The sequence below is a fragment of the Hyperolius riggenbachi genome, chromosome 6 (genome assembly GCF_040937935.1).
Source record: "Hyperolius riggenbachi isolate aHypRig1 chromosome 6, aHypRig1.pri, whole genome shotgun sequence".
Classification (NCBI taxonomy): Eukaryota; Metazoa; Chordata; class Amphibia; order Anura; family Hyperoliidae; genus Hyperolius; species Hyperolius riggenbachi.
The window spans coordinates 323,584,435-323,610,585 of record NC_090651.1 but is presented as its reverse complement, the minus strand read 5'-3'; the positions used below and the strand labels follow the sequence as shown (position 1 = coordinate 323,610,585).

The 26,151-nt window shown below is 46.9% G+C and overlaps 1 long non-coding RNA gene across 1 annotated transcript in view; it reads left to right on the top strand.

The window, feature by feature from the left end:
* LOC137522882 (uncharacterized) overlaps nucleotides 1-5,089 on the top strand; it is a 36,739-nt gene extending 31,650 nt beyond the window's left edge. The window contains exons 3-4 of the long non-coding RNA XR_011022474.1: nucleotides 1,488-1,688; nucleotides 4,902-5,089. This is a non-coding gene — a long non-coding RNA (uncharacterized lncRNA). The remainder of the gene's footprint in view (nucleotides 1-1,487; nucleotides 1,689-4,901) is intronic.
* Nucleotides 5,090-26,151: the final 21,062 nt, after the last annotated feature.

The window sequence follows — 26,151 nt, the reverse complement described above, 5'->3', positions numbered from 1 at the left end:
CGAACTCAATGGAAGTCAATGGGGATCCGAACATGCCGCAATACGGCCCCCCTATGGGGTCGCAGGCATAAGGGGGGAGCATGCCCCGATCGCGGGGGGGGTCGGAAATTCCCCCCACCCCCTCCGCTAGCGCTCCCCCCTCTGCCCGCTTCCCCATACCAAAAGTTTGTTGAAAGTTAATACTAGTACCGGTGGCTGGCTGCTGGCAGTGGAGTGAGTGAGGAGGAGGAGTCCGCCTAGGAGAGCGACGCGTTGAGGCCGGGCAGCGGGCGGTTCAGCGGTAGTACCCTTGTGGTACTTCCGCCCTTTCTCTGACCTCACGTCCTCTACGTGATGACGCATACGAGGGTACGCGTCATGCGTACCCTCATATGCGTCATCACGTAGAGGACGTGAGGTCAGAGAAAGGGCGGAAGTACCACAAGGGTACTACCGCTGAACCGCCCGCTGCCCGGCCTCAACGCGTCGCTCTCCTAGGCGGACTCCTCCTCCTCACTCACTCCACTGCCAGCAGCCAGCCACCGGTACTAGTATTAACTTTCAACAAACTTTTGTTATGGGGAAGCGGGCAGAGGGGGGAGCGCTAGCGGAGGGGGTGGGGGAATTTCCGACCCCCCCGTGATCGGGGCATGCTCCCCCCTTATGCCTGCGACCCCATAGGGGGGCCGTATTGCGGCATGTTCGGGCGAACAGGGCCCTGTTCGGCCGAACAGGGGCCCTGTTCGGCGGGCATTGAATAGTTCGGGCGAACCCGAACTAAAAAGGCCGAACACCATCAGGTGTTCGGCCGAACTCGAACATCACCCGAACAGGGTGATGTTCTGCAGAACCCGAACAGTGGCGAACACTGTTCGCCCAACACTAGGGGACACAATGAGGCATAGAGGAGGACACAAGGGGAACACAAAGGGGAATAGAGGTGAACACAAGGAGGACAGAGGCGGACACAGGAGGACACAAGGGGACAGAGGAGGACACACGGAGACACAAGAGGTACAAGGGGGCATGAGGTACAGAGTGGGCATAATCCACAAGATGCCCCTGCACCATGGAAGCACAAGGTTTAGCTTATTATTTTCCCCTGGTTTTTGTCTTCTAAACCTAGGTGCGTCTTATGGTCAGGAGCTTCTTAAGCTGGCCACTAACGGTCCAATTTCTAGCGAAAAATCGTTCGAGCGATCAGAAATTCTGATCGGATTGGTTGTAAATAATCTCCATTGGTAGACACAATCAATTATGAACGAGTGAAAAAAATGTCGCCCGAATGAATTTTCGCCGAACGAAAATTTGGATTTTCTTGGTGGTCGTGATAGATAGGAAGCAATGATTGGTTAGTTGATGGTGTAGTGAACGATTTTTCATCCGATCAGAATTTCTGATCGCTCGAACGATTTTTCGTTAGAAATTGGACCATTAGTGGCCAGCTTTACAATCCGAAAAATACGGTATGTTTCATATCTATTTAATATTTATCCTTCTTTTTTTAGAGAAGAAAATTGTTAGCGCAGCCCGCCTAGATTTCAGGAAAACACATGTCTCGGAGCCATCTCCAGCTCTTACAGACAGGCATAATTTCAGGATCAAATAACTGATCTGAATAAAGAGCTGTAGGCGAATTGAACAAACTGTGTTCTCTCCGAGCCCATACCGGGTTTCATCAGACAAAGCAGGATAATAGTGCCAGACAGGTAAGAGAATATAATTAGAGAAATTACTTTTGTGATATGGAGAACTGAAAGATATTCAAATATTATTTGAAAGGGGACAGCTACTCAGCGTCTCCTTGTGTAACAGCGGTATTTATAAAGATGACAGTCAGCAATGATAAACGTTAAAGAAGAACTCCGTGCAGATAGATAATTACACGATAGTAATTGACACAGATGAAATACAGAGTGTGCAAAAGGTCTTTCCAGATCAGATTTGCTAAATACAATCTTGCCTTTGGTTTGTCAGCCATAAAATCAAATTCTATTTACCAACTACTCTGTGTTTATTATGCAGTCTACAACCTGACCCTGCATTGCAAGCATTCCAATATAATCTTAAATGTTTCTGCTGCAATAAATCTTATCTCAGTCAGCCTGGCTCTATTTGGTACATTGCCGAAGAGAGGGAAGCTTGTCATCTCCCCTCCCACATTCCTCCTCCTCACTGATTGGCTGAGGGCAGTTCAGTGTCACACGAGGCTGAGAAGGGAAATGCACCTTACCCCTCTGCAGAAGCTGTTGAAATATGATCTATGCTGTGCTCACATGTGTTTACAAAGCAAGCTATAAATGACAGTTCCGTTTCTAGGAGAAAAAAAGAGTAAGGGAGAAAATGACATCAGGATTGGCTTCAGTCAGTGGTAGTAAAGATGGAAAATGCCTGAAACAGTCTTCTCTTTATTTACTATATACAATTAACTGAAATCAAAATGTGGACAGTACAATACACATGTTATGTACCGGTAAGTAGAACAAGTATTTATCTACTTATATGTGTGTGTGTTGTTTTTTTTCAGGGATAGTATGGCTGTCCCTGCTGCTTTAAAGAGCCGAAGTGAAAGGGAAATAAAGGCTGCCATATTTATTTAGTTTTATACAATGCAATTGCCTGGCTATCTTGCTAATCTAATTGCCTCTAATACTTTTATCCATTTGTAGTGTTAATTTTTACAAATTAGTACTTGCTTATTAAGTTACTATGCATTTACCATATTTTTCTTAGGGGCATGGGTGACATTTTGGAGCAGTGATTCCTGCTTTTAGCCTAGTATTATGTAACACATCTCGCATAGCATAGACTGTTGTAACATACTACTTTGTAGACTACCACCTAACAGACTGGTGCCGCTTCAATCGGTACTGAACTCGGCTGCTCGCCTCATTCATCTTTGTTCTCACTCTTCCTCTGCTGCTCCTCTCTGCCAAGCTCTTCATTGGCTACCAATTAACCATAACCAGAGGATCCAGTTCAAACTCTTAACCCTAACCTACAAAGCTCTTCACAATCTCTCTACCCTGTACATATCCTTACTAGTTTCCAGATATCAACCCAACTGCAACCTCAGATTCTTTTGTCCTCCTCTAAAATTACCTCCTCGCAATCACGTATACAAGATTAACCCCTCCCCCGGATTCCTCTGCCACAACACATCCATTGAACCGTCGCCTCCAACCTTTGACTTCTATAAAGGCTTCCTTTTTCCAGCAACTTTAAACTCACTTTTTCCAACAAGCATACGCTCTACCTTAGGCCATTCCCTTTTGACCTCTGTCCAAGTTGTACTCCTTCTAGATAACCTAAAAACACACTGCCTCTAGGAATGAATATTGTACACTACACCCCCCCCACACACACACACCACCACCACCACCACCACCCCCATTCCTTTAGATTTTGCTTTCTAGGGTATGCCTCTATCACCCTTTTCTGTCTTGGAATTTGTTACATATTTTATTAATGTTCCATTTGTCACTGTAATTACCAATTCTGTATTTTGTGTATTGGTGTATACCACTGTCTGTATTATTATGTACCCCCCGTTTGTGTCTTACTTTCCACACAGCACCACGAATATGTTGGCGTTTTATAAATGGAATTAATAAATTATTAGTATTATTAGTAATAATAATACAGGTATAAGGATTAATAATATAATAATAATATAGTAATAATAATATAAGGCTTGTTGTACTGGTTAAGGAAGTGTGACACATGAGAACCGCGCAGGTAACCTAGGTTCTTGCCTATGTTCCAAAATGAGTTGTGCTATGTCTATTATTTGTCCCTCCATCCATGCTTATGCCCATGCAACCTTTTTGACATGGTGCACCTCTTCCTCCTTTGTTGCCCAGAGGTGCCTTGGATCTTCTGGGTTCCTACTGATGTTCCTACTGATGTCTCTGCACTGCAGGCTGCAGATAATTTCCAAACAGCCAATGGAGTAAGCCACCAGTTAAACAACAACCCCACTGCCTCGGGAGGGTTGGAGGCTCATCCTCCCTTCCACCTTTCAGAGTGAGCGAAGGGAGCATTATAATATTTACCTTCTCCATCACTGCATTGGGTCTCCTGTTTCTCCTGGTAGATGCATTATGCTGCTATCCTTCAGTTCCTAAGACATGTCTTGTGATCAGGAGCCAGGTATGCACCACAGAGTGAGTGGCTGCTGGGAGGGGAAGGTAAAAATAATTAACACTGCTTCCTGTACTGCTCTGCCAATCAAGGGGGTGAATGGAAAAGTGTGTGTTTCTGGCCACAGAGAAAGTCAAATGTGTGCCTGCCCGTAGGGACTGTAGTTGGGTTAGGGTTCCATGAACATTTTGCTTGGGAGCCTCTTGTAACCCATGGAGTAGGTGCTTCTCTGTGAGCATAATCATAGGACTCTAATAGAAACATCAAAGGTAAACATTTGATTGCTATAAGCAGGTTTTGTGTAATTAATTTTGATTGCCTTACTTTTTAAAGACTGAATCATTAGAGGCTTTTAGTTTTAGGCCTACTTTAATTGACAAGTTAGATTTTTGGGCATAAACTAGGTCTAATCTTTGCAAGGCTATGATGGCCTGAATTTTACTCTTCTGATTAGGACATTTTTGGAAAAAAAAAGCCAACCCAGAATCCTTTTCTGCATGCCGACACTCATATACAAGCTGCTACACCAATTTACAGTGATCTACAGTTCAGTCGTATTTATTCCGATGACTGTAAACTGAGCGTCTGGAACTGTGTGTTCAGTAAAGAAACATACAAAGAATAATACCAGTAATAAAACAAATAAAACATTTGGAGCGGAGGGAGACATTTATCCACATCTATGTAGAGCCATTCACAGGCACTTGCAAGACTATTCTTAAAGTGTATTATTCCTGCAAGGTACCAAACTGAATTACTTACTGTACTGTTTATTATAGGTTCAAAATACTGGACAGAACATTATCCTTGGGGCTACTGAGGCACCACAGGAGAGCTCTGCTACTGAAACTGTTCAGAAATCACAGGAAAACGCACACTGGTCTAATGCATCAATATAAACAAGGTTCAAGACCAGTTCAGGTTGTGTGACTTGGACATGGGAAATCTATACTTCAAATAAATAACTAAGTAGATAACTTTTCTGTGATAGTTTATTTTATTACCAAGATACTGTATTTGCTGCCGTATAAGACGCTCCAGAATATAAGACGCACATTAAGAGGGCAAAAACCAGGGGAAAAAAGTATACTATATATACTAAACCTGGTGTGTCCATGTTCCAGGAGCATCTTGTAGATGTTCTCCCCTAATTGATTTCCCCCTGTGTCCCCATGTGTCCTCCTGTGTCCCTTTCTTTCCCCAATGTGTCCTCTTCTGTCCCTAGTGTGCCCCCTTCTGTCCTTAGTGTCGCCTTCTGTCCTCAGTGTGTCCCCTTCTGCCCGACTGTGTCCCCTTCTGTTCCCAGCGTGTCCCCTTCTGCCCCACTGTGTCCCCTTCTGTCTCTCCTTTTGTCCGCAGTGTGTCCGCTCCCACCCCCCGTCTCCTGCTCCACCTGCGATCCATGTGGGAGCCATGATTTGGGTGAGAGAAGATCCCGCTACACTGCTAATTATACACGGGGGGGAGCAGGAGACAAGGGGGGGGTGGACACACATGGGGGAAGTGGACAGGAAGCAGACATACAGGGGGAGCCAGGGACACAAATGGGGAGACATAGGCACAAGGGACAATGCAGGGAGTCCCCAATGTTGCAGCGGGTTGTCAGAGATTCCGTGCATACACCATATAAGATGCAGGGACATTTTCTCTCCATTTTGGGGAGAGAAAAATTGCGTCTTCTATGGCGGCAAATACGGTAGCTAGCAATGCCACGTTGTGTCTGTTCAAAACGACAGCAAGCGCAGGCGCTCAGCGCACTTTCACATCGTACTGGCAATTTTCTCATATTCACTAAGCTTTATTAAACACTTTCTCAAATGTTTGATAATTTACCTCATAAGTAAAATCTAATTTTGAATTCACCAAGGTGTTATAGATTTATCAAATGTTTTATCGATAAACCATTCAATAAATCTATTAACACCTTAGTGAGTTCAAAATTAGATTTTACTCATGAGGTAAATTATCAAACGTTTGATAAAGTGTTTGATAAAGCTTAGTGAATTGAGATAGAGTCATTTTCCAAGCATGGATCTGTTCAAACCGCCCAAATCTAACTCAGCTGGAAAAGGAAATGTTTTCCCTATTTACTATGGAAAAGCTATGTGTATATCAAGGCTTGAAAAGAGATCCAAAGTTTTTTTCAAAATATGGAGGAAGTACATGTATGTAAGTCAGGTGGGAGGCAGTGGCGTAGCTAAGGAGCTGTGGGCCCCAATGCAAGTTTTACATTGGATCCCCCCAAGCACTCTATACATAACAATTGATACGGCGCACAAAAACCTGTCAATGGCAACTACAGTGTCTGAGATGCAAGAAAGGGATGGGGAACAGTTTGTTAATGATTACCACTATTCAAAGTATCTATAGAAGTCATTATTATGAGCACATGACCAATAGAGAGCTAATACTGCAGTTGAGGGTAGGCCCCTCTGGGCCCCTCTGGCCCAAGAGCCCCGATGCGGTTGCAACCTCTGCACCCCCTATTGCTACGCCCCTTGTGTGTCAGGCACCGTGTGTCCTAAAGAAGCATGAAACAGCTCGTAATACAGCTGTATAGTGCTGCTCGGATACCACTTTTCACTATCTAGATCAAATTCGGATCTGGATACCCAGATATCTGATCCGGGTCGGATATCCGAGTTTAAAATTTTCCAAACCGGATCTGAATCGGATATCCGACCTCAGTATCAGGCTGGATTCGGATATCCAGATAGAAAAGCGGAAGTGACCTGAAAATGGCAAAAATCCCTTTCGGAGGTCTCTCTATCTCTCTCTAGGCCTGGATGCCTTCGAAAGAGATTTTTGCCATTGAAGGTGATTTTGGCTTCTGCTCGGATACCTGAACTAACTATCCGCCCGAATTTCGGATTTCAGATAAGAAATCCAACTTTGCTCGGATAGTCTATTCGGATTTTAAAAAATATCCGAATTGCTATTCAAAGTTCGGATAGTGGAAAAAGTTTGGATTATCTGCGTAGTTCGGATATTCGAAATCTTGCTGAGCACCACTGCAACTGTAGGGACTGTATTTGTTTGCAACGTGTTCAATAAAGAAAGCTTGCTTGGAGAGTGCCGGAGTCCGCATCTTTTGTATCTATGGAGGAAGTACATACTGGACACTTTTTAAAATGACAAAATTAATGAGTTAATGGGGCCCTTTGTCTTGACTTCTTGGTATGGTTTGGAGGATATTGGAGGTACTGTGGGAGCTTTAACGAGGAACTGTAACCAAGAATTAAACTTCATCCCAATAGTAGCTGATACCCCCTTTTACATGAGAAATCTATTCCTTTTCACACACGGATGATCAGGGGGCTCTGTATGGCTGATATTGTGGTGAAACCCCTCCCACAAGAAACTGTGAGGACCATGGTCCTGGCAGTTTTCTGTCTGTGAACCTCGTTGCATTGTGGGAAAGGCCCTCTAGCTTAAAATGAACCCGAGACAGAGTACAGTAAAGAATCAATACTTACAGTGCTGCCCATAATTATTCATACCTCTGACAAATTTTTACTTGAAGTTACTTTTATTCAACCAGCAAGTAATTTTTTGACGGGAAATGACATATGTGTCTCCAAAAAGATAATACGATTGTAACGATTGTGGAATTCTCTCCGTGATCAGCGCACAAGACGTGCGCTGACACTGCGGAAATCCTCCACAAGCGTATCATTTGAGGGAACCCAGCAAAAGGTGCAATGCACCTGTAGAGGGAAATTCCTGTCGGCAGGCGGAGCTGTGGAGTGCAGAGGAACAGCTCCTCTGCCCTGCCACACACACCAGACAGGAATTGCACGAAGGAAGAAACGCAGGGCAAGATAGCCCTGAAAGAGAGAGATCAAAGTGATAGAGGGTATGTGTGTCAACCAATCTAGTTGCCAGCCTGCGACAATGAACACACAACCATGAAGAACAGGTGAGAAGGCAATCGCCAGAGATGGCGATTGCTAACAGCGACACAAGACTGAATAAGTACAGATGAGGAATGTATGTATGTCCACCAATCTAGCCGCCAACCTGCGACGGCGGACACACAACAAAGGAAACCGAGTGAGAACGCAATCGCCTGAGAAGCGATTGCAAATGAGATTGAGCAAAGGGACAGATTGTATGTGTGTGCACCAAACTAGTCGCCAACCCGCGACGATGCATACACAACAGCAGATATGAAGTAGGAACGCAATCGCGGGAGAGGCGATTGCCAGAGGTGACACAAGGCTACAGCAAGGCAGAGCACGAGAGTAGCAAAGGCACAGCAAATATACAATGAGAAGATAAGGAAAATAACAAATGCTAACTAAACGCGAACACCGCACTCATTCGCAACAGTGCACGCATTTATGCGCGGTCTCCGCGTGTTAAGCACAACAGAGAAAAGCACGCCTAACTAACCACCGACAGACAAATATGAAACAGAGGACGCGAGCGCTTGCTTAACGGTTAGCTCACCGAGCCTCCTGCAAGCGTTCGTAGCAGACAAGACAGATACACGAAAACAGGAATAAGTGAGAGATACGATCCACTGCTCTTTCCGCCAGAGCGAGTGCGATCCAAGTATAGAAACAGAGCGAGCTGGATCCACTGCTCTTTCCGCCAGAGCAAGTGCGATCCAAGTACAGCAAGAGAGATGGAGATCAGACGGATCCACAGCACTAGCGCAAGGCGAGTGCGATCCAGGCAAGACAGATTAGATGAGATAGCTGGTAGCAACCGCTGCTCCAGCTATACTCCAAGAACAAAGATCAGAACGACTTCCTGTCGACCACCGCTGGGACAGGACAATCGCAACAGACAAACAAAACAGATATGCAATCCTAACTGCACTAGGGAATCTGCCTAGTGCAGTCCCAGGAATTACTCTAAGCTAATCTTCAAACAATGAGCAAGGCTGACACTCCAGGAGTGTTTCACAGGACTAACCCTTATGACCAGCCCAGGTCTGTGATATCACATGGTATATATAGAGCAAGCCTACAAAGGATGTGGCTAGGCAATCTGCATGACAAACGTATGCAAATTCCTCAGCAGCAAGCTGCAAAACTGACAAAAGGTCTCTCTTCCAGAGACCTGCAGAATGCACACCTGAACAGTGGTCAAAAAGCTGCCTGCCTGCGCAGGCAGCTGAGCGGATCCTCACAACGATGTACAAGATGCATTATTGTGGAGAAAAAACATTTCTCAGCTTTTATTTACATTTAAGCGAAAAATTTCCAGTCCAAAATATTCATACCCTTCACAAACTGTCACAAAGTGTGGCAAAATCCAAAGTCCTATGCCGTTGCAAATAGTCCAAGCTGTTCTAAAGCATCCTAATTACCCTGATTAATTGGGAACAGCTGTTTTAATCAACTCAGCAGATGAAAAACAGCAGCTCTCTGCAGTTGGTTTGTGGACAGTCATGGCTAAGACAACGGAGCTCAGTGAGAACCTGCAGCTGCGCATTGTGGCTGCTCACAAGTCAGGAAAGGGCTACAAGGTCATTTCTAAATGTTTTCAAGTTCCAGTGGCTACAGTGCAAAGTATTATGTATTAACAAATACAAGGGGCTTAATTCACTAACCGGCGCTAAGCCGGTTAATGTGCCCTAAGTGTTAGTGTGCGCAAACCACGGCGTTAGGTGGTTTCCGCCCACACATTTGAAACAATCCCGCTCACTGTGCGGGTAATAGTGCGCGCCACTGGCCCCTAAAAGTCGCACCCGGTGTGAAGAAAATGGCGTATTGGGTGCCTGTTAAGCAGCGCTATGATGCGCCACATCGAGGGCACCCGATGCGCCATTTTCGGCGCACCAGGTGCGACTTTTAAGGGCCAGCGGGTGCAACGTTATCGTCGCACCGCGCACTAATGTTGACACACCCGCGCTGAGCACACAGTGCACAGGGCTGCGCGCAAAGTAAGTTTTTTGCACACTAGCGGCCAAAAAGGGCTTTTCACACCGGCACTAACACTTAGCGCCGGTTAGTGAATCAAGCCCAAGATGTTCTACACTGTGGAAAATCTCAGAGGATGTGGTCGGAAGCCAAAATTGACACCTGTGTTGGCCAGGAGGATAGTGAGAGAAATGGAAAAGAACGAGGATCACCAACAAGGCCATCCTGGTGAATTTGGGCTCTGCTGGTGGCAATGTCTCAAGGCAGACAATCCAATGGACACTACACTGCTGTGTCTTCTGTGTTATGGTCAGATGAAACATAAATTGATTTTTTTGGTCACAATAATTTTTTACTGATTTGGCATAAAAAAGGAGAAGCCTTCAACCCAAACAACACCATCCCCACTTTCAAACATGGTGGTGGGAACCTAATGTTTTGGGGTGTTTTTCAGCCAATGGACCAGGGAACCTAATCACAGTAACGGCACCATGAAAAAAAGAGCAATACATGAATATTCTTAACGACAACATCAGGCAGTCTGCAGAGAAACTTGGCCTTGAGCACCGGTGGAAAAGTGGTGAAGAAATGGTTAGCAGACAACAACATTAACGTTTTGGCTTGGCCCAGCCAGAGTCCTGACTTGAATCCTATTGAGAATCGGTGGAGGGAGCTAAAGATCAGGGTGATGGCAAGAATACCCTCAAACCTGAACGTTTTGGAGCTCATTGCTAAAGATGAATGGGCAAAAATACCCGTTGAGACTTGAGACATGAAAAAAACTGGTCTGCAATTATAGGAAGTGTTTGATTGCTGTAATAGCCAATAAAGGCTTTTCTATTGATTATTGAGAAGGGTATGAATAATTTTGGACTGGACACTTTTTGCTTTAAAGTACATATAAGCTGAGAATTTTTTTTACAATTATGCCTCTTGTACATCGTCTTATTATCTTTGGGAGACACCAATGTCATTTCCCGTCAAAAAATGACTTGCTGGTTGAATAAAAGTAACTTTAAGGGTAGTAATAATTATGGGCAGCACTGTAACTGGGGCTTCCTCCTTTCCCATGAATTCTGTTGCCTCCCTCACTGATGGCTCCATTCCTCTGTAATAGCCCTCACTAATAGGGCTTCAGTCATGCCAGATAGGCCGATCTGCACATGCCAGGAGCATTCTGTGTCGATGATGGGAGCATGTGCAGCCGAATGTTGAGACTGAAGCCCTTTTACCGGGACTATTACAGAGGAACAGAGCTACTGGAGAGGACAGTGAGGGAGGCAACAGATATCATTGGGCTGGAGGAAGCCCCAAATAAGGATTCTTTTCTTTACTCCTTCTCAGGTACACTTTAAAGTGAGGCAGTATGAAAAAACGCACGGACCCCCAGAAAATATTCAACAAGAGTTTGTTGGATATGTAACATAGTCACGCTCTTCCACAGCCTGGAAGCCCAAATTACTCTTGCATGGCACTTGGGCAGTGCCCAGGTCAGGCGCAGCATGGGCCAGAGCACGCCGAAATGACTTGCTTTGTGTGCTAAAACCGCACGAGCGCAGTCACACTTGTGCATGAAGAGGAGCATTGGACCGTTCTTCAATTGGGTCCCGGGCAGCAGGGGTAGTTTGAAGGAGGATGCAGGAAGCATCTGGAGGATGCCTCTTTTTTTTGTTTACATCCGCATCAGGTTTACTTTAACACTGTTCCTATCTCGGTGTGCAAATAAAGATCTGGCGCGACCTTTTGGCTGAAGAAAATAAATGAGGAGCATCAAAGTGCAACTCGCTGCCTACTCACAAAGCTCACTAATGTACTGCTTACAGAGGAGAAAGAAAGATCATGGGCTTCATATTTTTAGAGCATATATCTTGCTAGCTACATTGTAGTGACATCACCAAGAGTGGATCTGAGAAAGGAAGTACTTAAGTAAGGATAAATGCTTACATACTGAAGAACTTGAGCTATGCTACTGTCAGCCATTAAATGCATTGCACCAGAGAGAGAACAGAGAAGACATTATTACTGCACAATGTCAGCTCCCTCGTAGACATAATAGTCGGCATGACCACAAGAGGGCTATAAATAGACTCCTACAGACCTGTCCATGACTCTTCTACTGCTGGGTCACACGAGAAGCAGCTGCAAGCTATTCTATGACTTATAGCGAAACTCCACTCTTGTTCACTCTTGTTGAGAACTCAACTTTGTAATCAAAGCATTTTATGATATCCTTACTTGTTCCTGTTCTGTTGTTTGCAAAGAATTGGCTTTAGAGAGCAATAAACGGACCCTGTCTGCTTCTTTCATACTGAAATCGTGCTGAAGTGTGGTGTTTGCCAGTATTCGGGTGTTCTGAGTTTGTTATGCTGAATTTGAACACGAACACTACAGATGGACCTACTGCATTCAGTGGCAGAACAAAAAAAATCCCTCTTTTCCTCCAATAATGTATAATTTTTAGAGAATTTGAAAAAACACTAAAAAAAAAGAAAAAAAAAAAGGTTTTAATTCCGAGATCAATTAACTTAAAGGGGAACTTCAGCCTAAACAAACATACTGTCATTAAGTTACATTAGTTATGTTAATTAGAATAGATAGGTAATATAATCTCTTACCCACCCCGTTTTAAAAGAACAGGCAAATGTCTGTGATTCATGGGGGCTGCCATCTTTGTCATGGGGCAGTCATCTTTTTGGTTGAAAGGAGGTGACAGGGAGCAGGAGACACAGTTCCAACTGTCCTGTGTGCTGATCACCCCTCCCAGTTGCATGTGCTAGGCTTCAAATGTCAAATTCAAAATGCAAAAAAAAAAAAAATTGCACCAAAACAGCAGAACGAGAACAACATCAGCAGAAATCCCATCATGCTTTGCACAGCATTAGGGGAAAAATGCTCGGGCAGTTTTTTTCTGTGCAGCTAAAAATGAGGCTTGTATAAGAGAAAAAAAGTTCTGATGCTGTGAAACAGTTAAAGAAACACCAGGCCTTTCCAGTGCTGCTGAGTCAATTTTTAGTCTGGAGGTTCACTTTAAATTGCAAGCCTCAGGTATAGTTTTAGGTAGACAAACTTCACAAATGCTAGAAGAATAATGCCAACTCAAAGTTTTACTGAATGTCCGACACTTCTGACACTTGAGTTATGATGTTTGGTGCTTGGATGGAAAAAGTGGATGCCTGATCTGGCAACTACTAACTTGAAGATTCTCCTGGAAAACCTATTTTTATTTTGAAAAAAAAAAAAAGAAGATAGTTTCTGTATGTGATATTGTTTTCGTTACTGTTGTGAACAGGTGAATTTTATTTCACTAATTTGTAAAAATTAATTTAGCATTTTGCTTGTTCCCTATACAGCTTCCAGACATTTACATACTGTAAGACTGCATACTAAACACAACTACAATTACATTATGAAAAAAATATGTAGAATGAATCCGAATGCTCAGGATCAGGTGAAGGGAATCTCTCCAGAAAGGTAATCCTTTAAGAAATTACTGTAAGTACAACTTAAAAAAGTATTGTATATAGCACTCTATTAGGCCAGAACCCCACTAGGAGCGCTTTCTAAGCGCTAGTGATTTGAAAAAGCTCTTGCTAATGCAATGCTATGGGGGATTTTTTATAAAATCACATCACTCAAGTGGGATCACACCCCATAGCATTACATTAACAAGAGCTTTCCAAATCACAAAGTGCTCAGAAAAGCACTCCTAGTGGGTTTCTGGCCTTATTGTTATCCTACTGGTTCACCAACATGACTATATCCTATTAGTATTTCATTTTATTAAAATATGCCAAGTACAGTATTATTCAACTGCCTAGACATTTATATTCCAAAAATTAGCATATATACATACATACACATATATATATATATATACTAGCTGGACGCCCGGCGTTGCCCGGGTATTTATTTGGCTGGTGTTGGCTCCGCCTACTTTCCCTAACTCTAACACACAATTATTTAATTACCCAATGACCAAGTTTGTGACCTTTGTGGTCTTTGGCATCAATAATTTGCATTGAAATAAAATAAATCTGATTGGCTGTGGCTCCACCACTTTTCTGAATTTGAACCCCAATGACCCAATGGCCAAGTGTACCAGGTACAGGTGATTAACAGTGCAAGAGGCTTGTGCCATTAACAGTGCAAGAATGGCAGCAATTAAATATTCCCCTTAAAAATCAATAGGTCGATTTTAATTGGCTTTTGTAGGCTCCACCCACTTTTCTGAATATTAATCCCAGTCACCCAGTGACCAACTGTGCAAAGTTTGAGAACCCTACCATTAACAGTGTAAGAATGGCTGCTGTTTACATTTTCCCAGTAAAATTTGTATTTGTCTCCGCCCACTTATGACCCGGCGTTGCACGCTTATGTATTTGGCTGGTGTTGGCTGTGCCCACTTTTCTAACCCTAACGCACAGTCAATTAATCAATTACTCAATTACCAAGTTTGTGAGCTTTGCAGTATTTGGCATCAATAATTTGCATTGGAATGAAACAAATCTAATTGGCTGTTTGTGGCTCCACCCCCTTTCTGAAATTGAACCCTAGTCACCCAATGATCAACTGTAACAGGTTTGAGGCTTGTGCCATTAACAGTGCAAGAATGGCAGCAATGTAAATATTCCCCTTGAAAACCAATAGGTTAATTTTGATTGGCTTTTATAGACTAAACCCACTTTTCTGAATATTAATCCCAGTCACCCAGTAACCAACTGTGCAAAGTTTGAGAACCCTACCATTAACAGTGTAAGAATGGCTGCTGTTTACATTTTCCCAGTAAAATTTGTATTTGTCTCCGCAAACTTATGACTCGGCGTTGCCCTTTTATGTATTTGGCTGGTGTTGGCTGTGCCTACTTTTTTAACCCTAACACACAATTAATCAATTACCAAGTTTGTGATCTTTGCGGTATTTGGCATCAATGATTTGCATTGAAATGGAACAAATCTAATTGGCTGTTTGTGGCTCCACCCCCTTTCTGAAATTGAACCCTAGTCACCCAATGATCAACTGTACCAGGTTTGAGGCTTGTGCTATTAACAGTGCAAGAATGGCAGCAATGTAAATATTCCCCTTTAAAATCAATAGGTTAATTTTGATTGGCTTTTATAGACTAAACCCATTTTCTAAATATTAATCCCAGTAACCCAACGACCAACTGTGCAAAGTTTGAGAACCCTACCATTAACAGTGTAAGAATGGCTGCAGTTTACATTTTCCAGTGAAATGTGTATTTGTCTCCGCCCCCTTTTTGGTTATGGGAATAAAAAGTATCCTATACTTTATTCCAGGTGATGTACTATGTGTGTGCCAAATTTCATTCAAATCCGTGAAGCCATTTTTGCGTGATCGAGTAACAAACATCGAAACATCCAAGCATCCAAACATCCAAACTTTCCCATTTATTATATTAGTAGGATATATATATATATACACCCCATCTAGCATACTCCAGGTTTCAGTGCATAATAGCAAAGTACTTTATTGTTATTCCTTCAATGGGATATATTCACTAATACATATAAAATTTGGGTTGATATGGAGAAGAAAATAAATATGAATTTAGGCATTGGAGAGTAACTATGGTAAAAATAACATAATGGATAAAATAGCTCTTTTTTTGTTTGTTTGTTTTACTGTATTCATTCTATGTACAGCGCCATTACGCCGGCCGGCATGTCATGAGGCTGGCCGGCGTGAGAGTCCTGCTCATTAGAGTTGGGCCGAACCTCCGATTTTAGGTTCGCGAACCTGGTTCGCGAACTTCCGCGGAAGGTTCGGTTCGCGTTAAAGTTCGCGAACCGCAATAGACTTCAATAGGGGTGCGAACTTTGAAAAAAAAAAATAATTATGCTGGCCACAAAAGTGATGGAAAAGATGTTTCAAGGGGTCTAACACCTGGAGGGGGGCATGGCGGAGTGGGATACATGCCAAAAGTCCCGGGGAAAAATCTGGATTTGACGCAAAGCAGCGTTTTAAGGGCAGAAATCACATTGAATGCTAAATGACAGGCCTAAAGTGCTTTCAAACATCTTGCATGTGTATACATCAATCAGGTAGTGTAATTAAGGTACTGCTTCACACCGACACACCAAACTCACCGTGTAACGCACCGCAAACAGCTGTTTGTGTAGTGACGGCCGTGATGGACTGGTGCGCACCATGGCGAGAGTGCAGGTTTTGGTGGCTTTACAGCCCATATGGTCGCCTGGCTGATGTAGCTGAATGACAGAACAGTGACTGTCCAGCTGATCAAATTTGGTCTGACCACAATGAGGCAACGACCTTATTATCGTGGGTGTGCCCCCCAAGACACTCATCTAGGCGCCGGTCATTGCTTCATTGTGATACGCAAGCCCCTTCACCACGGCAAGGTAATGATCACGAAGGGGAATGGGCGCATGTACATGCCTTTTCTTTTGTTGTTGCAGCTGCCCGCAGTGCAGCCAGAAAAATTAGGCAGTCATGTACACGCACCAGAAAAATTATTACAGCGGCCGCTGCTAGCAGCGGCCTAAAAAATTCAGCAATCTGCCTGGAGTCCCGGACCCTGTTGGTGGTGGCGGAGAAGGTAGTCAAGCGACCTGCAGGCAGACATGCTGTGTGGAGGGACTGGGAGCGACTTAGTCTTCTTGGGGCAGGCCAGGCAGCCAGTCACACGGCGTGCAGGCAGAGATGCTGTGTGTGCGGGGACTGACTTAGTCTTGGGGCGGGCAGCAGCCCTCCGGGATCCATGCCTCATTCATTTTGATAAAGGTGAGGTACTTAACACTTTTGTGACTTAGGCGACTTCTCTTCTCTGTGACAATGCCTCCAGCTGCGCTGAAGGTCCTTTCTGACAGGACGCTTGCGGCAGGGCAGGAGAGAAGTTGGATGGCAAATTGGGACAGCTCTGGCCACAGGTCAAGCCTGCGCACCCAGTAGTTCAAGGGTTCCTCATCGCTGTTCACAGCAGTGTCTACATCCACACTTAAGGCCAGGTAGTCGGCTACCTGCCGTTCCAGGCGTTGGTGGAGGGTGGATCCGGAAGGGCTACGGCGAGGCGTTGGACTAAAGAACGTCCGCATGTCCGACATCACCATGAGATCGCTGGAGCGTCCTGTCTTTGACTGCGTGGACACGGGAGGAGGATTAGTGGCAGTGGTACCTTGCTGGCGTTGTGCCGTCACATCACCCTTAAAGGCATTGTAAAGCATAGTTGACAGCTGGTTCTGCATGTGCTGCATCCTTTCCACCTTCCGGTGAGTTGGTAACAGGTCCGCCACTTTGTGCCTGTACCGAGGGTCTAGTAGTGTGGCCACCCAGTACAGCTCATTCCCCTTGAGGTTTTTTATACGGGGGTCCCTCAACAGGCAGGACAGCATAAAAGACGACATCTGCACAAAGTCGGATCCAGTACCCTCCATCTCCTCTTGCTCTTCCTCAGTGACGTCAGGTAAGTCAACCTCCTCCCCCCAGCCGCGAACAATACCACGGGAAGGTTGAGCAGCACAAGCCCCTTGCGATGCCTGCTGAGGTTGTTCTCCTGCCGCTGTCCCCTCCTCCTCCTCCTCCTCCTCCTCCCCGAAAGAAACACCTTGCTCATCATCCTCTGAGTCTGACTCGTCTTCTGCACACGACTTCTCTTCTTCCTCCTCCTCCCCCCTCTGTGCTGCCGCAGGTGTTGAGGAAACAGCTGGGTCTGATGAAAATTGGTCCCATGCCTGTTCCTGCCGTAACGGTTCCTGGTCACGCTCATTCACAGCTTCATCCGCCACTCTACGCACAGCACGCTCCAAGAAGTAAGCGTAGGGAATTAAGTCGCTGATGGTGCCCTCACTGCGGCTCACCAGGTTGGTCACCTCCTCAAACGGCCGCATGAGCCTGCATGCATTTTCCATCAGTGTCCAGTTGTCGGGCCAGAACATCCCCATCTTCCCAGACTGTTTCATTCTACTGTAGTTGTAGAGGTAGTGGGTCACGGCTTTCTTCTGTTCTAGCAGGCGGGAGAACATGAGCAGGGTCGAGTTCCAGCGAGTCGGGCTATCGCAAATGAGGCGTCTCACCGGCATGTTGGTTTTGCGCTGAATTTCCGCAAAGCGTGCCATGGCTGTGTAAGACCGCCTCAAATGCCCACAGAACTTCCTGGCCTGCTTCAGGACATTCGCTAAGCCAGGGTACTTTGCCACAAATCTTTGAACCACTAGATTCATGACATGTGCCATGCAGGGTATGTGTGTCAGCTTCCCCATATGCAAAGCGGCAAGCAGATTGCTGCCGTTGTCGCACACCACGTTGCCTATCTCCAGGTGGTGCGGGGTCAGCCACTCATCCACCTGTTTCTTAAGAGCAGCCAGGAGAGCTGCTCCAGTGTGACTCTCCGCTTTGAGACAAGACATGTCTAAGATGGCGTGACACCGTCTTACCTGGCATGCAGCATAGGCCCTGCGGAGCTGGGGCTGTGTAGCTGGAGAGGAGAACTGCCACTCAGCCAAGGAGGAGGAGGACAGCGAAGAGCATGTAGCAGGAGGAGAGGAGGTGGCAGGAGGCCTGCCTGCAAGCCGTGGAGGTGTCACAATTTGGTCCGCTGCGCCCTGCTTGCCATCGTTCACCACCAGGTTCACCCAATGGGCTGTGTAGGTAATGTAGCGGCCCTGCCCGTGCTTGGCAGACCAGGCATCCGTGGTCAGGTGTACCCTTGACCCAACGCTCTTCGCAAGAGATGACACCACTTGCCTCTCAACTTCACGGTGCAGTTGGGGTATGGCCTTTCTCGAAAAATAAGTGCGGCCTGGCATCTTCCACTGCGGTGTTCCGATGGCCACAAATTTACGGAAGGCCTCAGAGTCCACCAGCCGGTATGGTAACAGCTGCCGAGCTAACAGTTCCGCCACGCCAGCTGTCAGACGCCGGGCAAGGGGGTGACTGGCCGAAATTGGCTTCTTCCGCTCAAACATTTCCTTCACGGACACCTGACTGCTGCTGTGGGCAGAGGAGCAGGAACCGCTCAAGGGCAGAGGCGGAGTGGAGGAGGGTGCCTGTGAAGGTGGAAGGGAGAAAGCGGCAGAAGCAGATAATGCACCTGATGGAGGAGGAAGAGGAGAAGGAGGGTGGCTTTGCTTTTGTGTGCTGCTGCTGCTTTTGCTCAGGTGGCCATCCCATTGCTGTTTGTGCCTTTTCTCCAGGTGCCTTCGTAAGGCACTTGTCCCTACGTGAGTGTTGGCCTTTCCACGGCTCAATTTTTGTTGGCAGAGCGAACAGATGGCTTTGGTCCGATCTGAGGCACACACATTAAAAAATTTCCACACCGCTGAGCCACCCTGGGATGTGGGCACTATGGGGACCGTCACCTCAGCAGCTGATGCTGAAGGGCAAGTTGGCTGCCTGTACATAGGTGGCGATACATGGTGCCGGACTCTGCCACCAGCTGTTTCTGACGAAGAGCTGCCCCAGCTTCTTTCAGCAACTTCTCTCCTCCTACTACTCTCTGACTCCACCTCTGAACTGTCCCCCTCTTCATCTCCTCTATTGGGAACATACAGAGGATCCCTATCATCGTCATCATCGTAATCATCCTGCCCAGCTTCGCTTGCCTCAGACAAATCCAAACATGCACCATCAGTAGGTCCTTCATCCTCCTTACACGTTACATCCATAGTGTTGCCGGGTAACTCAAATATATGAGCTGGTGAAAATTCATCTGGCTGTAACAACAATGGCTGTGCATCAGTGATTTCAACACTAAATAATTCTTGCGAAGTGTCAAATGCAGCGGAAGTGGTGTTAGTAGTAGCGCTGGTGGCTGAGCAAGATGAGGTGTTCTGTGTCGCTAAATACTCAACCACGTCCTGACAATCTTGGGAGGTGATGGGACGTGCCTTCTTCCGAGCACTGTACTGTGGGCCAGGTCCACACGAAATTACATTTACACGACCTCGCGCAGATCTGCCGGGTGGCCTTCCTCTGGCTCTGGCACTACCTCTTCCTCTACCTGTTCTGTCCATATCGGGTATGCACGGAGTGGTATATCACACTGCGTGCACTCACGTAGGTAGGTGGGTTCACTTAACTGCACAGGTATGCGCACTGATGCGGTGGGTTCACTGAACAGAACAGGTATACAGTGGCGGGTTCACAGAACAGGTATGCAGTGGCAGGTTCACTGAACACAACAGGTATGCAGTGGCAGGTTCACTGAACACAACAGGTATGCAGTGGCGGGTTCACTGAACAGGTATACAGTGGCGGGTTCACTGAACAGAACAGGTATGCAGTGGCGGGTTCACTAAACAGAACAGGTATACAGTGGCGGGTTCACTAAACAGAACAGGTATACAGTGGCGGGTTCACAGAACAGGTATGCAGTGGCAGGTTCACTGAACACAACAGGTATGCAGTGGCGGGTTCACTGAACAGGTATACAGTGGCGGGTCCACTGAACAGAACAGGTATGCAGTGGCGGGTTCACTAAACAGAACAGGTATACAGTGGCGGGTTCACTAAACAGAACAGGTATACAGTGGTGGGTTCACAGAACAGGTATGCAGTGGCAGGTTCACTGAACACAACAGGTATGCAGTGGCGGGTTCACTGAACAGGTATACAGTGGCGGGTTCACTAAACAGAACAGGTATACAGTGGCGGGTTCACTAAACAGAACAGGTATACAGTGGCGGGTTCACAGAACAGGTATGCAGTGGTGGGTTCACAGCACAGGTATGCAGTGGTGGGTTCAATGAACAGGTATACAGTGGCGGGTCCACTGAACAGAACAGGTATGCAGTGGCGGGTTCACTGAACAGGTATACAGTGGCGGGTCCACTGAACAGAACAAGTATACAGTGGCGGGTTCACAGAACAGGTATGCAGTGGCAGGTTCACTGAACACAACAGGTATGCAGTGGCGGGTTCACTGAACAAGTATACAGTGGCGGGTCCACTGAACAGAACAGGTATGCAGTGGCGGGTTCACTAAACAGAACAGGTATACAGTGGCGGGTTCACTAAACAGAACAGGTATACAGTGGCGGGTTCACAGAACAGGTATGCAGTGGCAGGTTCACTGAACACAACAGGTATGCAGTGGCGGGTTCACTGAACACAACAGGTATGCAGTGGCGGGTTCACTGAACAGGTATACAGTGGCGGGTTCACTAAACAGAACAGGTATACAGTGGCGGGTTCACTAAACAGAACAGGTATACAGTGGCGGGTTCACAGAACAGGTATGCAGTGGTGGGTTCACAGCACAGGTATGCAGTGGTGAGTTCAATGAACAGGTATACAGTGGCGGGTCCACTGAACAGAACAGGTATGCAGTGGCGGGTTCACTGAACAGGTATACAGTGGCGGGTCCACTGAACAGAACAGGTATGCAGTGGCGGGTTCACTGAACAGGTATACAGTGGCGGGTCCACTGAACAGAACAGGTATGCAGTGGCGGGTTCAATGAACAGGTATACAGTGGCGGGTCCACTGAACAGAACAGGTATGCAGTGGCGGGTTCACTAAACAGAACAGGTATACAGTGGCGGGTCCACTGAACAGAACAGGTATACAGTGGCGGGTTCACAGAACAGGTATGCAGTGGCAGGTTCACTGAACACAACAGGTATGCAGTGGCGGGTTCACTGAACAGGTATACAGTGGCGGGTCCACTGAACAGAACAGGTATGCAGTGGCGGGTTCACTAAACAGAACAGGTATACAATGGCGGGTTCACTAAACAGAACAGGTATACAGTGGCGGGTTCACAGAACAGGTATGCAGTGGCAGGTTCACTGAACACAACAGGTATGGAGTGGCGGGTTCACTGAACACAACAGGTATGCAGTGGCGGGTTCACTGAACAGGTATACAGTGGCGGGTTCACTAAACAGAACAGGTATACAGTGGCGGGTTCACTAAACAGAACAGGTATACAGTGGCGGGTTCACAGAACAGGTATGCAGTGGTGGGTTCACAGCACAGGTATGCAGTGGTGGGTTCAATGAACAGGTATACAGTGGCGGGTCCACTGAACAGAACAGGTATGCAGTGGCGGGTTCACTGAACAGGTATACAGTGGCGGGTCCACTGAACAGAACAGGTATACAGTGGCGGGTTCACAGAACAGGTATGCAGTGGCAGGTTCACTGAACACAACAGGTATGCAGTGGCGGGTTCACTGAACAGGTATACAGTGGCGGGTCCACTGAACAGAACAGGTATGCAGTGGCGGGTTCACTAAACAGAACAGGTATACAGTGGCGGGTTCACTAAACAGAACAGGTATACAGTGGCGGGTTCACAGAACAGGTATGCAGTGGCAGGTTCACTGAACACAACAGGTATGCAGTGGCGGGTTCACTGAACACAACAGGTATGCAGTGGCGGGTTCACTGAACAGGTATACAGTGGCGGGTTCACTAAACAGAACAGGTATACAGTGGCGGGTTCACTAAACAGAACAGGTATACAGTGGTGGGTTCACAGAACAGGTATGCAGTGGTGGGTTGCAAAGGGAGAAGCAGAGGTGTGTGCATCTAACCAGTTTCACCTGACTTATATACTGGCTGCCTCAAGTCTATTGACTCATTCAAATTTGAAATTTAACTGACTTTCGTCTAATTAAAATGGCAGAGCGTTGCAAACTGCAATCGCCTACCAGTAGTGCAGGATCTAAGGCTAACTCCCTGACATACCTGCAGGAGTTGGCCCACGCAAATACTTGCATCTCAACAGGGGCGCCTCGTGTAGGCCTCCTTGTACCCCCAGGAAATGAAGGGCAGCGCAAACGCCCCCACAAAGCATCCACTGCCCGGGAGCGCCGCAACTGCCCCCCACAGGGGGGGGGGGCGAGAACGCATGAACGGCATACTCCCCAGACGCGGCCTACGCCCGGAGAGAACCGTCCACGCTGCCCCCCAAAGGATAGATGCCCTAACCTTGCGAATATTGCTTACCTGTGGTGCATATGCGCATCCTGGGTGTAGGTATGCAGTGGCGGGTTCACTGAACACAACAGGTATGCAGTGGCGGGTTCACTGAACAGGTATACAGTGGCGGGTTCACTAAACAGAACAGGTATACAGTGGCGGGTTCACTAAACAGAACAGGTATACAGTGGCGGGTTCACAGAACAGGTATGCAGTGGTGGGTTCACAGCACAGGTATGCAGTGGTGGGTTCAATGAACAGGTATACAGTGGCGGGTCCACTGAACAGAACAGGTATGCAGTGGCGGGTTCACTGAACAGGTATACAGTGGCGGGTCCACTGAACAGAACAGGTATGCAGTGGCGGGTTCACTGAACAGGTATACAGTGGCGGGTTCACTAAACAGAACAGGTATACAGTGGCGGGTTCACTAAACAGAACAGGTATACAGTGGCGGGTTCACAGAACAGGTATGCAGTGGTGGGTTCACAGCACAGGTATGCAGTGGCGGGTTCACTGAACAGGTATACAGTGGCGGGTCCACTGAACAGAACAGGTATGCAGTGACGGGTTCAATGAACAGGTATACAGTGGCGGGTCCACTGAACAGAACAGGTATGCAGTGGCGGGTTCACTAAACAGAACAGGTATACAGTGGCGGGTCCACTGAACAGAACAGGTATACAGTGGCGGGTTCACAGAACAGGTATGCAGTGGCAGGTTCACTGAACACAACAGGTATGCAGTGGCGGGTTCACTGAACAGGTATACAGTGGCGGGTGCACTGAACAGAACAGGTGTGCAGTGGCGGGTTCACTGAACAGGTATACAGTGGCGGGTCCACTGAACAGAACAGGTATGCAGTGGCGGGTTCACGAAACAGAAAAGGTATACAGTGGCGGGTTCACTAAACAGAACAGGTATACAGTGGCGGGTTCACTAAACAGAACAGGTATACAGTGGCGGGTTCACAGAACAGGTATGCAGTGGTGGGTTCACAGCACAGGTATGCAGTGGTGGGTTCAATGAACAGGTATACAGTGGCGGGTCCACTGAACAGAACAGGTATGCAGTGGCAGGTTCACTGAACAGGTATACAGTGGCGGGTCCACTGAACAGAACAGGTATGCAGTGGCGGGTTCACTGAACAGGTATGCAGTGGTGGGTTCACAGAACAGGTATGCAGTGGTGGGTTCACAGCACAGGTATGCAGTGGTGGGTTCAATGAACAGGTATGCAGTGGCGGGTCCACTGAACAGAACAGGTATGCAGTGGCGGGTTCACTAAACAGAACAGGTATACAGTGGCGGGTCCACTGAACAGAACAGGTATACAGTGGCGGGTTCACAGAACAGGTATGCAGTGGCAGGTTCACTGAACACAACAGGTATGCAGTGGCGGGTTCACTGAACAGGTATACAGTGGCGGGTCCACTGAACAGAACAGGTGTGCAGTGGCGGGTTCACTGAACAGGTATACAGTGGCGGGTCCACTGAACAGAACAGGTATGCAGTGGCGGGTTCACGAAACAGAACAGGTATACAGTGGCGGGTTCACTAAACAGAACAGGTATACAGTGGCGGGTTCACTAAACAGAACAGGTATACAGTGGCGGGTTCACAGAACAGGTATGCAGTGGTGGGTTCACATCACAGGTATGCAGTGGTGGGTTCAATGAACAGGTATACAGTGGCGGGTCCACTGAACAGAACAGGTATGCAGTGGCAGGTTCACTGAACAGGTATACAGTGGCGGGTCCACTGAACAGAACAGGTATGCAGTGGCGGGTTCACTGAACAGGTATGCAGTGGTGGGTTCACAGAACAGGTATGCAGTGGTGGGTTCACAGCACAGGTATGCAGTGGTGGGTTCAATGAACAGGTATGCAGTGGCGGGTCCACTGAACAGAACAGGTATGCAGTGGCAGGTTCACTGAACAGGTATGCAGTGGTGGGTTCACAGCACAGGTATGCAGTGGTGGGTTCACTGAACAGGTATGCAGTGGTGGGTTCACAGCACAGGTATGCAGTGGTGGGTTCACAGAACAGGTTTGCAGCCAGACAGGAACAAGTTAAGCCTAACTAATCTTTCCCTGAGAGACAGTCTGCAGCAGCTCGCCCTACTCTCACTAACGCAGGCAGCACACGAGTGACCGTAATGGCCGCCGCTGCCTGCCTTATATAAGGGGGGGTGGGGCTCCAGGGGCTAGTGTAGCCTAATTGGCTACACTGGGCCTGCTGACTGTGATGTAGAGGGTCAAAGTTGACCCTCCATGTGCATTATGGGGCGAACCGAACTTCCGCAAAGGTTCGCCTGCGGGACGCGAACGCGAACCACTGAAGTTCGCATGGAACCGTTCGCAGGCGAACCGTTAGGCCCAACTCTACTGCTCATGTGCGGTTCAATCTTAGAGATCTGCGCCTGTGCAGGACTCTTACGCCAGCCGGGGTGACGACGCGTAGCCGGCCAGCATATTGACGCTATACACAGAAGTGGGAAGCAGACCTGATGACTTCAGGCCAAAGTCGTTGTGTAACCAGAGTGGGGACCAGGGAAGGACCAGGGTGTTTTTATCACCTGCTCAGGGTCCCTTTAAAAGTATAGACTCACCTTTCATAAAAAAGCACTATGAGAACCTTTATTACATTCCAGTGCCTCTCCACTGGTGTCATAAATACTGAGCTCAGCCTTACCACCTGGCATCACTGACTCACAATACGGAGCAAGAGTCAATGAGGGGGATTTAAGTCTTAAACTAATTGTTCACATAAAAGGGCTAATGCCCTTAAGCCTGAATCCAATATGTGGAGAATGAACCAGATTAACAGCTTTTTAAACAAAATAAAGAAAAGAGGTAAGATTAGAAACAAAATGACAAGCTTTGTAAGTAACACCACTTCTGAGATGGCGTATCCCAACATCTATGCTACTGCGTTTCCACGAAAATAAGACGCCGTCTTATATTCATTTTACCTCCAAAACATGTGCTAGGGCTTATTTTGAGGGAGAGCTTATATTTTTTAGGGGTATAAAATCTGACGCTATGTTAGTGGATGGGGAGGTGTGCAGTCTCTTGTCGAACTTCCCTTGTGGCTGCGTCCCCTCCATTCACCTGTAAACGGCTCCAGTCTCCTAACATAGTTGTCGCCCTTTGACATGGTCGCCACACATGCGCTGTATGCTGGGTCGGCTTGTGACCACGCTCCGCTCTTGTCACGATCCATGTGTGCCGGGGAGGCATCAGCATGTGCGCA